Source organism: Alligator mississippiensis, chromosome 2 (genome assembly GCF_030867095.1).
Source record: "Alligator mississippiensis isolate rAllMis1 chromosome 2, rAllMis1, whole genome shotgun sequence".
NCBI lineage: Eukaryota > Metazoa > Chordata > Crocodylia > Alligatoridae > Alligator > Alligator mississippiensis.
In genome coordinates, this window is record NC_081825.1 from 232112627 (window position 1) to 232126122 (window position 13496).

The following is a 13496-nucleotide window of genomic DNA, read 5'->3' on the forward strand; positions in this document are numbered from 1 at the left end:
AAACTGTCTCCTTCCTCCCAATCCATTGCTCCTGTATTCACAGAGACACCCCCACAGAACTGCCATTGCACTCCCGACCTTTGCTAAGCACAGGAGCTGGACAGGGCCAGCCTGCTAGCATGGCGCTGAAGCCCTTATGGGAGATTTGCTAGCTCAGGAGATTAAGAATCTTCTCTCTCTGTGAGGTCATTAAGAGCTGCCAACAACCTCAAAACACAAAGTAGTGAGTTTGTACACTGTGCAAATAGAAAGGGAAAATCCAAAGGAGAAATAGGAGCATCAAGTGCTAGCTTTACAAGGCTTACTCTCTGCCCAACATGCACATTTAAGGCCCTATCCTGCCAACACTGTTAGAAACATGGTAGCAAAATGGTTAGGGCCTCCCAGTACCGATTCAGATGTGTGAGTTCAAGGGTGGAAACAAAATTAATTTTTGTCACCTTTGTGCCACCAGTCCTCAAACAGGAACAGTCAGGTCTGAAAACAGTGAGCAAATGAACTGAACACCAAAGCTTGCAGGAGGACTGAAATTTTTATGGCGGCAAAAAACAAAAGCAAATAGATGTCCATACCCTTTGTCATGCCACAAATGGTTGCAACAAAAGGCAGCGATAAGTAGTCCTGCTTTGTTACTGCAGACATCTATTTTCTTTATGCCGGGAGAGCACAGGCAGCACAGAGCTGCCCACACTCTCCAGCTGTCCTGGGCAGGCATTCTTGGGACTCGAGGGGCTGTCCTGCATGTCTTGGGAATGTCCATGCAGTTTTGGACCCCTTAAGCCATGGCAGAGCCTTCCTGATTTTTCCCACTTACAGAGACATGCCTTGGAGATGGTTGGAGCCACATCTCTGGAAGTAAGGAACATGTTGCCCATTGTCCTGAAAGATCAATGCATGGGACAATGAGTGATATATGTTTCACCCAGTGAAATGGATCAGCTTGTAAGCATGCATCCCAGCTTTTCTACTTCATTTGGTGATATGCGTTTCTAACCCAAGACCTGCTGAGGGCTATACTAAAAGCTGATCTTCTCTGACTCAAATCCAAATGAGTACCAGGTTGTGTGAAGTACAGAGCCAACAATGGCTAATGCAATGCTGCCACATCATTCTCTTTTGGGTTTTGGGCTGCAGAAGCTGGCATGCCATAAATGCACAAGCCTCATGGGCTAATAAGGCATGGGTGGACTTTTCACCATGACCTGAAAATGCATTAGCAAGAGCTTATCTTTAAACAAATGAGTAATCATGTTGATTGTAATGCTTGCATTTGCTCACATGCCTAAGGTACCTTCTTGCAACACTGGTGCCTAATTGCCTTTCCTTTGCCCAATAAAACATTGCATTTCTTCACCTTCCTCTCATGTAAAGAAGCCAGGAGGATGTTGACTCCTCTTCCAGGAGAAATCCCTCTGCCAGGGAAGTTGCCTAGAAGGGGAGGTGCTGCAGAATCAGGAAAGAGCAGCAACTTCCCAGCCAGCTCTCATGAGGTTACAGGGCTGGGGAAATCCACAACTATCTGTTCTGAGAAAAAGAGAGCTCCCAAAGAGCTTGCTTCATATTAGTTCTTCCTTGATAGCCACAACTTGGCCTTGAGAGAGAGAGAGGTGAAGCGTTAGAAGTGAATTTTGCAAGCTGTATCTTACCTTAGCAAGTCGTTCAAGTCAAGGCTTAAAAAACAGTCTAACTGAATGCCTATGTGGAAAGTTACCTTTGGCATAATCATGATTGTATCAGGATTTCTTGTTAGTGATGCTAGATCAGAGGAGAAGATCAGGTTTTGCCATATGGGCCCTCACCAGCACTGATCTTGCGGGAGAGGTCTGGGAAGGGAGAAGTGCACTGTTAAGATCTTATTGCTTAATTATACAAGGATCTACGACCAGGCAAGGAAGGGGCCGATGCCTAATAAGGATCTGCAGTGTTCCTCAGCTCCTTCAGCAGCTCTGCTTGTTTGCCTCTTCCCCAAAGAGCAAGGGAAGTACAGATATCAGAAGGAAATTTCTTCACAGACTAGGGGTTTCCCTCAGACATCTGTGGAAGTCTCTCTCAGGAAATCCTGTAGAGCTGTCAGGGTCTGGGTCACTGATACCATTGCCTTCCCCTTCAGATGATGGTTATTTGGAAACTTAGGTGAAATAAGTATGGGGTGGGGAACTCAGCTGCAAGGGAGGAGAGTTGTGTCTCAATGTAGTTCCTGGGGAACCTGTGTCAACATCACACTTACAGGAGTCCCGAGTCTCTATCTACATAGCATCCTTCTGCATAGAGCCCAATATATCCCTCACAGAACAACACCTTCATGGCCTTTGATGGCTGCCTCCATCAGCTCAAGAACACTACGAGGGAATATATGGTGGAGCTAGTCAGAATCATCTCTCAGTAATGTTGTCTTTGTAAAAGCTCAATATACTGGCAGACTCTTATCTCCTCTTCCACCTAACCCCAAAGGCCTTGCAAATTGCTTCCTTGGTCAGCAAAATGTCATCTTATTGATGATTCATGAAAAAGAATCAAAGCACAAACTTCACTGATAATTTTATCCACAGTTGAGAGTATGGAAAAATAATCAGAACTAGTTAAAAGAGAGAAGAAGAACTGAAGTACTATTGACCACGAAATGTTCTGTTGAAGCCTAGTACATGGATAAAGAGAAAAACCAAACCCACCACATGTCAGCTAAAGTAATAGACCTTTTCCATGAATATCCATACCTTCAGCCTGCTTTCTTCATTTACTCAGTGATGAATTTTTCTGGCTGATTATATCAACTCTTCCATCATAATCTTTATGAGGGGGAAATTCAGTCTAACTCAATTTACCACAGGTAGTAAATCAGATACTACTTAAATAAAACAATCTGGGGAAAGAAGGCCTAAGCTGGCAGTTATCTGAAATGAGCAAATAAATCATATGAACACTTAATCCAATGAACTATGTCCTGTTTAATTGAATTGATATATTGAGTTCAAAGAATAGGGAGTATAGTGATAGAAGTTGCAATTTAAATATGCTCTCTAACTAAGGAGATTGAGGAAGCTGGTAACTGGGAGATGGTCCTTCAATTAAGTAGCTAGTTAAGCAGAGACAGACCAAGGACCTGCAGAGGTTGCCTACTGCTCCACAACAAAGATCATTGTTTAGTTCTTCTCATTCACATATGCCTGTTTCTTCATCCTGGCAATCACCACATGGTATCAGGAATGGGGACTGAGAAAGAACTTGAAAGGATTTGAGATTCACCTGAAAGAGAAGTTGGAAACTGAGAGCAAGTGGAGCGACACAGTTGCATGGAAGGACAAGGACTATTTAAGTGATCTTTCTGCACAGTTACAGTCTAAGTAAACGGACAGTTGGTCATGGAAGTTTTGCAAACTCCACCTGCCTTCTGACATTGGGCAAGGTAGTGGAAAACTGGAGGGCATTCAGACAAGGGTTTGAGTGGTACCTAGCAACTGCAGGGGCAGAAGAGAAAAGTGACAGTCTTCTTCTTTCTTATTATAGGGGAGGAAGCCTAACTGTTTATAACATCTTTACCTTGAAGAAAGGTCAAAAAATTAAATCAAGTAAAATACTGTCCAAATCTGCCAAAAAAAGAATCAGAACCTTGACAGACATAGATTTTTTTAATGGGTAAACAAAAAGCAGAACAAAGTATAGCTCAGTATGTTATTGAACTAAAGAGACCAAGTAAAGTCACCTCAGAGGTGGAATTTTCCACTGGTAAGAAGCCACTTCACAGAGAAGAGGCAGGATCATCCCAATTCAATGATCCCAAACAAATCCACTGTGTAACATCTTAGCAAAACTATGCAGCCAGCCCTGACACAGCTACAAGACACAACACCCTACTCTGCCACAGGTAAAGCAGGGGAACCATGGAAGCCAAAGTCTTGCTACTGCAAAGCTTGTTAAAAAAATGCTTGAGAGATCTAAAAAATAGGGCCATACCCCCACCCACTATAGAGAAAGGATGAAAACCCCCACAGTTCATACTAATCAGAACATGGAGTAAAATTCCTTCTTGGCTTCAAATATGGCAATCAGTCTGACCCTGAGTAGAGGAGTAAGACTCTTGAGCCAGGAACCTCCAGGTTTAAGTCTCAGCAGGAGTGTTGACACTAGAGCTGTGCAAAATTCCACCTACTGTGTCATTTTGAAGCTGTTTCAATGTGTTTCGAGCTTGAAACAGCAACATCAAAATGAAACAAAAGCCTTTGAAACAGCTTCAAAATGAAATAAGGGAACTCGAAATGTTTTGAAAGTTTTGAAACATTTCGAATTTCAAAGCCAGGCTTACTGGCCTCAACACCAGTCCCAGCCTGCAGCACCCACCTCCTGTCATCCAGCAGGCAGATTGGGGGCTTGCCCGCACCCCCGGGATAGCTACGGGGGCTGTGCCGGAGTCCTCCCTGGGGTGCGGATCCCCAATCTGTCTGCCAGATGACAGACCGGCGCTGAGCACAGACCACACCCAGCGCTGGGAAGATCAGTGCTGCTGCTGGCAGATCAGGGACATGCACCCCTGGGAGGACTCCAGCACAGCCCCGGCAGCCCTCCCAGGGGTGCCGGTGGGCCCCTGATCTGCCTGCCAGCTGACAGGAGGCAGATGTTGCCACCTGGGGCCAGTGGGGCCAGGGCAGATCAACTCATGTGAGGACCCACCACCACAATCCTGGGGCAGGGGAGGGTCCCCACACGAGCTGATCTGCCCGGGCCCTGAACCCTCCTTGACCCAGCTCTGGTACAGGCCTGGGGCAGATCAGCTTGTCCGGGGACCCACCACCCTGATCCCAGGTCCCCGCACAAGCTGATCTGTCCTGGCCCCAGGCAGCAACACCCAGCTCCTGTCAGCCACCAGGCAGATCAGGGGCCTGCCAGCACCCCTGGGAGGGCTGCGGGGGCTGTGTCAGAGTCCTCCTGGGGGTACATGCCCCTGATCTGCCTGCTGGGTGATGGGAGCTGGGCGCTGCCACCTGGGACCAGCAGCAGCACTGATATTCCTGATACTGGGTGCAGGCTGTGCCCAGTGCTGGTCTGTAATCTGTCAGGCAGATTGGGGGCCCGCACCCCTGGGAGGACTTCAGCACAGCCCTCACAGCCCTCCCGGGTGTGCAGACAAGTCCCTGATCTGCCTGCCGGATGAGAGGAGCTGGGTACTGCTTCCTGGGACCAGTGGCAGCACTGATCTTCCCGGCACCAGTCCCAGGCAGCAGCACCCAGCTTCTCTCATCTGGCAGGCAGACTGGGGGCTTGTCCCCCGGGAGGACTCCAGCACAGCCCCCGCAGCCCTCCTGGTGGTGGTTCTCCTCCCATGGAAAACAAATGGGAAAACAGATGTGGGTGAGTCCCTGATCTGCCTGCTTGCTGCATTTTACGTTTCCCCATAATAACCTATGGGTGAAACATTGAAACAGCATCGAAATAACAAAACAGTTTCGATGAAACAAAATGAAACAGTGTTTTTCAAACTAAACAAAACTCGAAACGAAACTGTTCCATCGAATCATTGAAATGGAAATTGAATTGGAACAGTGTTATTTTGCACAGCCCTAGCTGACACACCCTAGTCAAAATCCCCAGCCTTGGCAGCAACCAGCACCTAATGTTTCAAAGAAGGCTAAAAACAAAATAAAATACTGATGTATGTAGCAGTAGGAAGGGAAAAAAATCCCTCCCCAGTCTCATGTGGCAACCAGCAAAGCCCAGAAGCATAAGAAATACCCTCAACAGAACACAGCTATGCCTAGACCATTCCTGACCAATGCCTGATCAACCTTTTTTTCAATGCCTCTAATGAAGGACTCCCACCAACACTCTATTCCACTACCTCTCTCTTTTAACAGCAAAGATGTTTATCCTTATCTCAAATGTAAAAACCTCAAGTACACAAAATTGACAATATACTAGAAGAATTTTATATAGATATGGCAAAATCAAGCCAAGTCAATGAGAGGGACCAGATTTTGCCAATAGAAGAGGAAGGATTAATGATTTCATTTAAATTGGACACTGGAGTTCAGGTTCATATTTTGCCAGAGCATAAATATAGGAAATTAAAACTGAAAACAAAAGTGAGTCCAACAAACATCAAAATAACTGTCTACCCAGAAACAAATATAGCAGCAAAAGGGTTGCATTGTAGCATCAAATATATATAAGGCCCATTCGTAACACCAATTTTGTATTGAGTAGCATGTGAGAAACTGAATCTCATTAAGTGTGTGCTTGCAGTACAAGAATACACAACCTTCATGCCTCCTGATGATCCTCTTTTTTGTCACAGCCCAAAAGGGGACAGTCTTCTTGAGAAGAAAATAATTGTTCTCGAACACAAGAAGCATACATGTATGTCCCCATAGGAAGAAATGTACCTAGGGACACAAATGTAAATACTATCATAGTGAAAGAGGAAATCAGCCTCAGTGGTCTGTACCTAATGAACTTGTCCTATGTGGAGAAGCAGAGCTGCCAAAAGTGCAAGTCAGTTAGATCCCAGTATAAGGACTCAAGACTATCAAGACTTGAAGGAAAAATTTACTATGGAAAACAAATCAGAAACTGGATCTGATACCTTGTTGGTCTGAGAAGGAAGTGTAACTTTCTGAAAGACTCTCAGACTTGTTAAAAGAGCTGCAGAAAAGGGGAATAGGAAAGTAAGTGGTAAAGACTCACGAGAATTAAGTGTTAGCAACCTCTCCTATGTAGATGGGTGTTAATTGATTTTTGTGTTAATTTATTTTGTACCTATTGTTAAGAAGGAAGATGTAGTGACATAAACTGTAATTTAAAGATGCTCCCTAACTAAGGAGACTGAAGAAGTTGGCAGTTGGGAGCTGGTCCCTCAGTTATGTAGCTTGCTAGCCAGAGACAGACCATAGATCTGCAGAGGTTGTCTACTGCTCTATAATAAAGTTCATTATTTTTCTTATCCATACATGCCTGTGTTTATTGAAGCCAGTCATCACTACATGGAGCAGGAATGTGGGCAAGGGTATCATAAGTACAATGGTGAACAGGAGACACACAGAGAAATCAAAACATCCGTCTTTTCTATCCCTTTCACGGATCAGCCGTACCTAACACCAAGCCTAAAGGGACAGATGTTCAAAAATCTCTATACATGATTGTACACATGATACATGATAACCCTGAAAGCTCAGATTAAAACCTGGATCAATAAGTAATACAATCATTAGAAGGTAAAACTGATGAGGAACCACAGTGCTCTGACAAGTCCCTTCAAATAAGATATAACATTGCTGCAATCAGATTATCACTGGTCTGTCTAATCACTATGCCTGACCAGACCTCCACCATCTTGAAATATGCCTTCTCCAGCTCCATTCATAGACAGATTTAATAGATTTCTAGTGTCAGAAGGGACTTATTAGATCATTGAGTCCGATGCTCTGGGCAGGAAAGAGCGCTGGGGTCAAGTAACCCCAGTCAGCTGATTGTCTAATCTCCTTTTGAACACCTCCAAGGTAGGGGAAAGCACCACCTCCCTTGGAAGCCCAACACCTCCCTTGGAAGAATGACTTCTTACTCAATAGATAAGTTAGAAACCTTGAATGCCTTGAGTAGACAGATTGTTTTCTTCTTTGCCTGTGGCCTTTCCTCTTTACTCTCTACCCTGTTTGCTCACTGTGTGGCATTGATATCATGTGTCAGCTAAGTCAACTTACTGATTTGCTTTGTCCCCCCCAAGTATGTGTGAATACTTGGCAAAGTCTGTTTGGCTTGGTAGGCAGATGGGCATGCAAAAATCAGAGATTAAAGCATTTTTGCAATGCAGAGCAGCCCTTCTACTCCCAGGCATGAATTAGTATGTGTATGTCTTCCCTGACCTGCAGACAGAAGGCCAGGCAAGCTCTGGCATATCTTCCCTCCTCTGGTACCTGGCTCTGCTTTCACTGCAACTCACATATTCTCTATTGGCTGAAGAGGTGAGATCTGGTGAAGGGGCCTTCCCAGGTTCAGTCTCCAGGCAGCAACTGTCAGGTCTGTATACCACAATGAGTGAACACAGCTGAACACCAAAGCTTGCAGGAGGACTGAAAGGACAAGTTGGAGGCAGCAAGTTGTTCCCACAAAATAATTTCCCAGAAACCACAAACTTGCTTTTCAGCAGCCAAAAAGACTCAATTTCAAGCCAATTCCCCTTCAGTATTTCCTGCCTCCTCTCCCTCTCTCCCTTTTGCGGCCTTCCTGGGGCACTGGAGTGGGAATCTTCCATTAATACAAGTAACTATTGCACACTCAATATGTTTTCTTCCACTGTAGCTCTGCTGGCAGCAGTGGAATTTTATATTTTCTTAGTCTTGTTTTGTTTCCTTAAAAAAAACCAGATACAAATTCAAAACCCTGCCTGAGTGCAACAGCCCATCAGGCTGGTGTGGTTAAGGCACACCACTCTCTGTGGCCAGTGGCACACAAGGAAATGATGTGGCAGCATCATATCCAGCCCCAACCTAAATAACCAGGTACCTACTCAGAGCTGGGTCAACTGGGAGCTGCTTTCAACATGAGTCTAGAGTAAGACTTCAAACTAGTGCCTTCTGTAGCTAAGTGTAGACAGTCAAAAAGCCAGAGGCTGAATCAATTCAGTCTTTCCAGGTTAATGTAAACTGCACAGATAAGACTGAAACAGAAGTGAACAGACATTTACCTTTGATTCAGGAAATGGAGCCACATGCCTGCAGTGGCTCAGGCCAGAAGCCAGGGGGTGCTAGAACATGGCTCTCTGGGATATAGCCAGCATGGGCTGTGTGTGTTTGCTTCCTCTTCCTGCTACCCCCAAGGTTTCTGGGATTTGCAGTCCAAAATTACAGCAGCAGGACTCTGTAGAGTTGCTCATCAAGTTCTCTTCTAGCTTCCAGGAACCTCTGGGATTTGTAGTTCACAGTCACAGCCAGCAGTAAATCTGAGCAGGGGAAGGGGTGCTAAACCCTCCTCCCTGGCCCCAAAGTCCAGCCAGGGTTTGCCTTGGGGGAGTAGTCCCCCCACTGTAGACTGGGCTGCATCCCCAGTGAGGCTTGCCCCTGGTGCCACACTCCCTTGTCAGCCAGGCCTAACTGCTCTAGCTAGGGAGCAGAGGGGCAGGGCCAGCCCTGCTCTCTAGAGCAGACAGCCCAGCCCAGCTCAGGGCTGGAAAGCACACTGGGATGCTGAGAGACTGATTTAACTTGAACCAGGAAGGGAAATATAGCAGGATGCATTAACTCATGTACAGTACCACTGTGCCCCACAGAACGAAAACAGTGTGCCCTATGATAACTCAGTGTGTAAAGCTAGGTTTTCTTTAATCAAATTCTTATATGTCTGAGATGCCAAATAGATTCAAAGCAAGTCAATACTGAAATAGAAATTGTAGGTGGTGATGAACTGGTGTGTAGGCTCCAGCAAGAATTCTGGGGACCTGAGTGGTAGGGGTGTGTGAAACGGACTGTATTCCATTTGTATTTGTATTTGGCCCAAATCGGGGACAGTGATTCGATTTGTTGATTCGGATCACTGTCCCCGATTCAATTCGGCTGAATCTGAAGATTCGATGCGGATTCAGAGAATCAGACATAGACACAGCTTTAAATGTTTTTTCTACATATTTTGAGATACCAGGCACGGCTCATAAACACTGCAATGCTGAGGCAGATGGAGCGTGCCACAGGAGCGCAGCCCCCCCCCCCCCCCCCCACGTGCTCAGTGACAAAACTGGAAGTACTTCCAGTCCACTTCTGGGTCTGCCGGGGTGTGCGCCAAGGTCCCCCCATCCCCTCCATGTCCCCCCAGCTTGGCAATCGGCCATGGGGGGACCCTGGGTGCCTCCCCCCCAGACCCAGGAGGCATCAGTCGCCGAGCCAGGGGGGTGCAGGGGCCCCCCCTCACGCTCCCCAGCGGACCTGGAAGTGGACCAGAAGTGCTTCTGATCCACTTCCAGGTCTGCTGCTGACTGCGCTGGGGAGCCCCCCATGCTTCTGTGGGACACTCCATGCACCGCAGCATCACAGTGATCACAAGCCCTGCCTCCTAAAGGTATGCAGAAAAAACATTTAAAGCTGTGTCTATGTCTGAATCGCCAAATCTTTCCAAATCTCTCCGAATCAATTCGGGGGGGTTCTGATTCGATTCAGAGAGAATGAAAGGTCCTCTGATTTGATTTGGAGATTTGGCCACCAAATTGGGCCGAATCTCCACTGGATCAAATCAGAGACTGAAGCTTCTCACAGTCCTACTGTGTGGTTCTTTCTAGTTGTCTTTCACAATTCCCTATGAAGTGAGGCAATATCAGCCCTGGTTTACAGGCAAAGAAGCTGTGTTTTAAGGGCACGTCAGGTCAGCAGTAGAAGGCAGTGACAGTGGTAGAAGGCAGAACTCTAGAATCACTAGAATGTGGTCGTGTGCACAACCCACTAGCTCACACTGCCTCTCAAATGACTAAAGCAGTTGTGCCCAACCTTTCGGACCTGCAGGCTGGGTGAGCAACATGAGGCTAGTTCATGGGCCAGATTCAGCATGGGGGTAATGTATGGGGTTGGTCCATGGGTGTTATCTGGCATGTTGGCTTGGCCCTGCATACCAGATCTGACTGTATGTAGGGTTGCCCCCCACAAGACCAGATGTGGCTGCAGAGTGACTCCATGCCTAATCGGGCTCTAGTGCAATCTAGCACAAAAGGTCACATCATCTGGCCCAAAGGACTCCTCACACCATGGTTCCAGAAATTTGACAACCAGGGAGCAGCAGCAGAGTGGGTCATGCTCTTAAGAAGATACCCAGCACCAAAGAGATCAAAGATGTCCATGTAAACTTACTTACCATGAACACTTATTAGGTATCAACTTCTGTATTTTCCTTCTGGCATTTAGCCTGAGACTCCTGGAGAAGCAGCTATTGTTTGAAATGCCTTGAAGGTCACTACAACATCACATTGGTTGACTGCAATTCAATCAATGAATTGCAGTGAATTCCAGGAAAGATCCTGGAAAAAATGAATCCTGGAAAAAGTAAAAGAAACCAATGAATTCCAGGAAAGATCCTGGAAAAAATCATCAAGGAAAACATTACCAACAAACCTCCTAACAGAAGGAAATATTTTGAGAGACACCCAACATGGCTTCGTGGTGGATAGATCTTGTTTGACCAACCTGATTTCTTTCTATGACCAGGCGACGCATCATCTGGACAAAGGAGAAGAGGTGGATATCATATTCTTGGACTTCAAAAAAGCCTTTGACCTGGTGTCCCATGATGTCCTCATGGAAAAATCTGGGGAATTGTGGCCTAGACAATTTGACATTCTGATGGCTGGGGAACTGGCTCTGTGGATAGAGCCAGAGAGTGATAGTTGATGGAACCAAATCAACTTGGCGCACTGTAACCAGTGGCATCCCCCAGGGCTCCATTCCTAGACCTGTAGTCTTCAATGTGTTTATAAATGACCTGGACTTGGGTGTTATAAGTGGACTGGCTAAGTTTCCTGATGACACCAAACTATAGGGAAGTGCAGCCACCCTAGAGGATAGGCTGGTAATCCAGGCTAACCTTGACAGGCTTACAAGGTGGGCAGATCAAAACCTGACGGCATTTAACGCCAAGAAATGCAAGGTGCTTTACCTTGGGAGAAAGAACCCACACCACACTTACAGGCTCGGCAGGGCTATACTAGCTAGCACCATGTCTGAAAGAAACTTGGGGGTCATGACTGACCACAAGATGAACATGAGCCACCAATGCAAGGCCACAGCTGGCAAAGCAAACAAAACTCTGGCATGCATTTTCTGATGCATCTCAAACAAGACCCAGGAAATCATCCTCCCACTTTACTCAGCCTTGGTAAGACCACAGCTGGAATACTGTGTCCAGTTCTGGGCTCCACAATTCAGAAAGGCTGTGGAGAAGCTCAAGAGAGTCCAGAGGAGAGCCACATGAATTATTAGAGGACAAGAGAGCAGGCCTTATGAGAAGAGGCTGAGAGACATGGGACTCTTCAGCTTGGAAAAGTGCAGGCTCAGGGGTGACTTGGTGGCAGCCTATAAGTATATAAGGGGTGTGCACTGGGAACTGGGAGAATATCTGTTCACCAGAGCATCCCATGGGAAGACTAGGTCCAACAGTCAAACTCTTGGAAGACTGTTTTAGGCTGGACATAGTGAAAAACTTTTTTACTGTCTGAGTCCCCAGGGCCTGGAATAGTCGCCCCCAGAAGTGGTGCAGGCACCTACTCTGGATTCCTTTAAGAAACACTTGGATGCCTATCTTGCTGGGATCATTTGACCCCTGCTGACTGCCTGCCTTTTGGGCAGAGGGCTGGACCTGACGATCTTGCGTGGTCCCTTCCAACCCTAATGTCTATGAAATTTATGAAATTAAGCAAGCAAGGGTCCCTTGTATCAGATCTGTGATGTGAGACAGTATTTCTCAATTCTGAAAGACAGTGTGTGAATATAGCAGTAAATTCCCCCCCATGTGACTTAATGCAGTGCACAAGTATGGATATCTTGGGGGGGGAGGGGGGGGCCGGGAGGGGCTGGTTTTTTGTTTTGTTTTAATAGGTATCAATTTAGTATTTAGTCAGCTATGACCATGACAGACTAGTCCAAGCATAATTGACCGTATATAACCCATCCCTGCCCCAACCCTTAGTCAATTCAATGTATAAAACACTTGTTAGCTCCCTGTTTGCCTGCTCTATAAAATGTTCAAACATGTTCTGGGCAAAGCCTAAGTGAAACTTTATTTTGTGTCACTTGGCCATAGCAAAGCAATGCACTGCACCACAAAATGAATTCTGGCACAAAAGGCTCTTGAATCACTATGGACGAACAGCAGAACAGAACAGATACTGCCAACCACTGCAGAATGTCAGCTGAAAGACACCTACAACTTCTGAGATCATTTGAGATATGACATTCACTTACCTGTCAGACAGTCACTGCCTTGACACATAATTGGATACCACAGTAATGCCAACTGTCGTGAAACCATCGCAAGACTCAGGATTTCAAAGTCCAAATAACTCTGACTTGCAATCTCCTGATCGAACCCTCCAATCTCCAGATTTTCCCAGCTGGTAAGTGGATGGAAAGGGCAGGGGAGAGGGAAGGAGTAGGGGGGAGATCGAGGACCTTGCCGTGAGGGAGCGAGTGGGGCAGGAGCAGGGGCTGGGGTGAATGGGGCCCTGGGGCTGGGGCAGGTCATCCAGAGGCATGGAGGAGGGACACAACTCCCCATACCAGTGCACACCCCTGGGGGAGGCATGGGGGCATGTGACCCCCATGAGGCAGAGACAGGCTGCCCACTGTGGACTGGGGCTCTGCGCCCTGCTGCCTTGCCCCAGGAGCTTAGCCATACAATGTCATTGCTGCCCACCAGGTGGGCAGGGGACATAGGGTGCATTGGCCGCGCAGCACATCCCCTGCCTGCCTGGCAGCAGGAGGCACACTGGGGTTGTGCAGCTGACCTCCTGGGGCAAAGGCAGCAGGGGAACCACAGCA

At 46.8% G+C, this 13496-nt stretch overlaps 1 long non-coding RNA gene across 2 annotated transcripts in view; it reads left to right on the forward strand.

Moving 5' to 3' along the window:
- Positions 1–13496, forward strand: part of LOC106739448 (uncharacterized) — a 75747-nt gene that overhangs the window by 13890 nt on the left and 48361 nt on the right. The window contains exon 5 of one of the 2 annotated variants that reach the window (XR_002086871.2): positions 12760–13072. The exons of the other annotated variant lie outside the window; for it this stretch is intronic. This is a non-coding gene — a long non-coding RNA (uncharacterized LOC106739448). The remainder of the gene's footprint in view (positions 1–12759; positions 13073–13496) is intronic. 2 annotated transcript variants of the gene reach the window in all.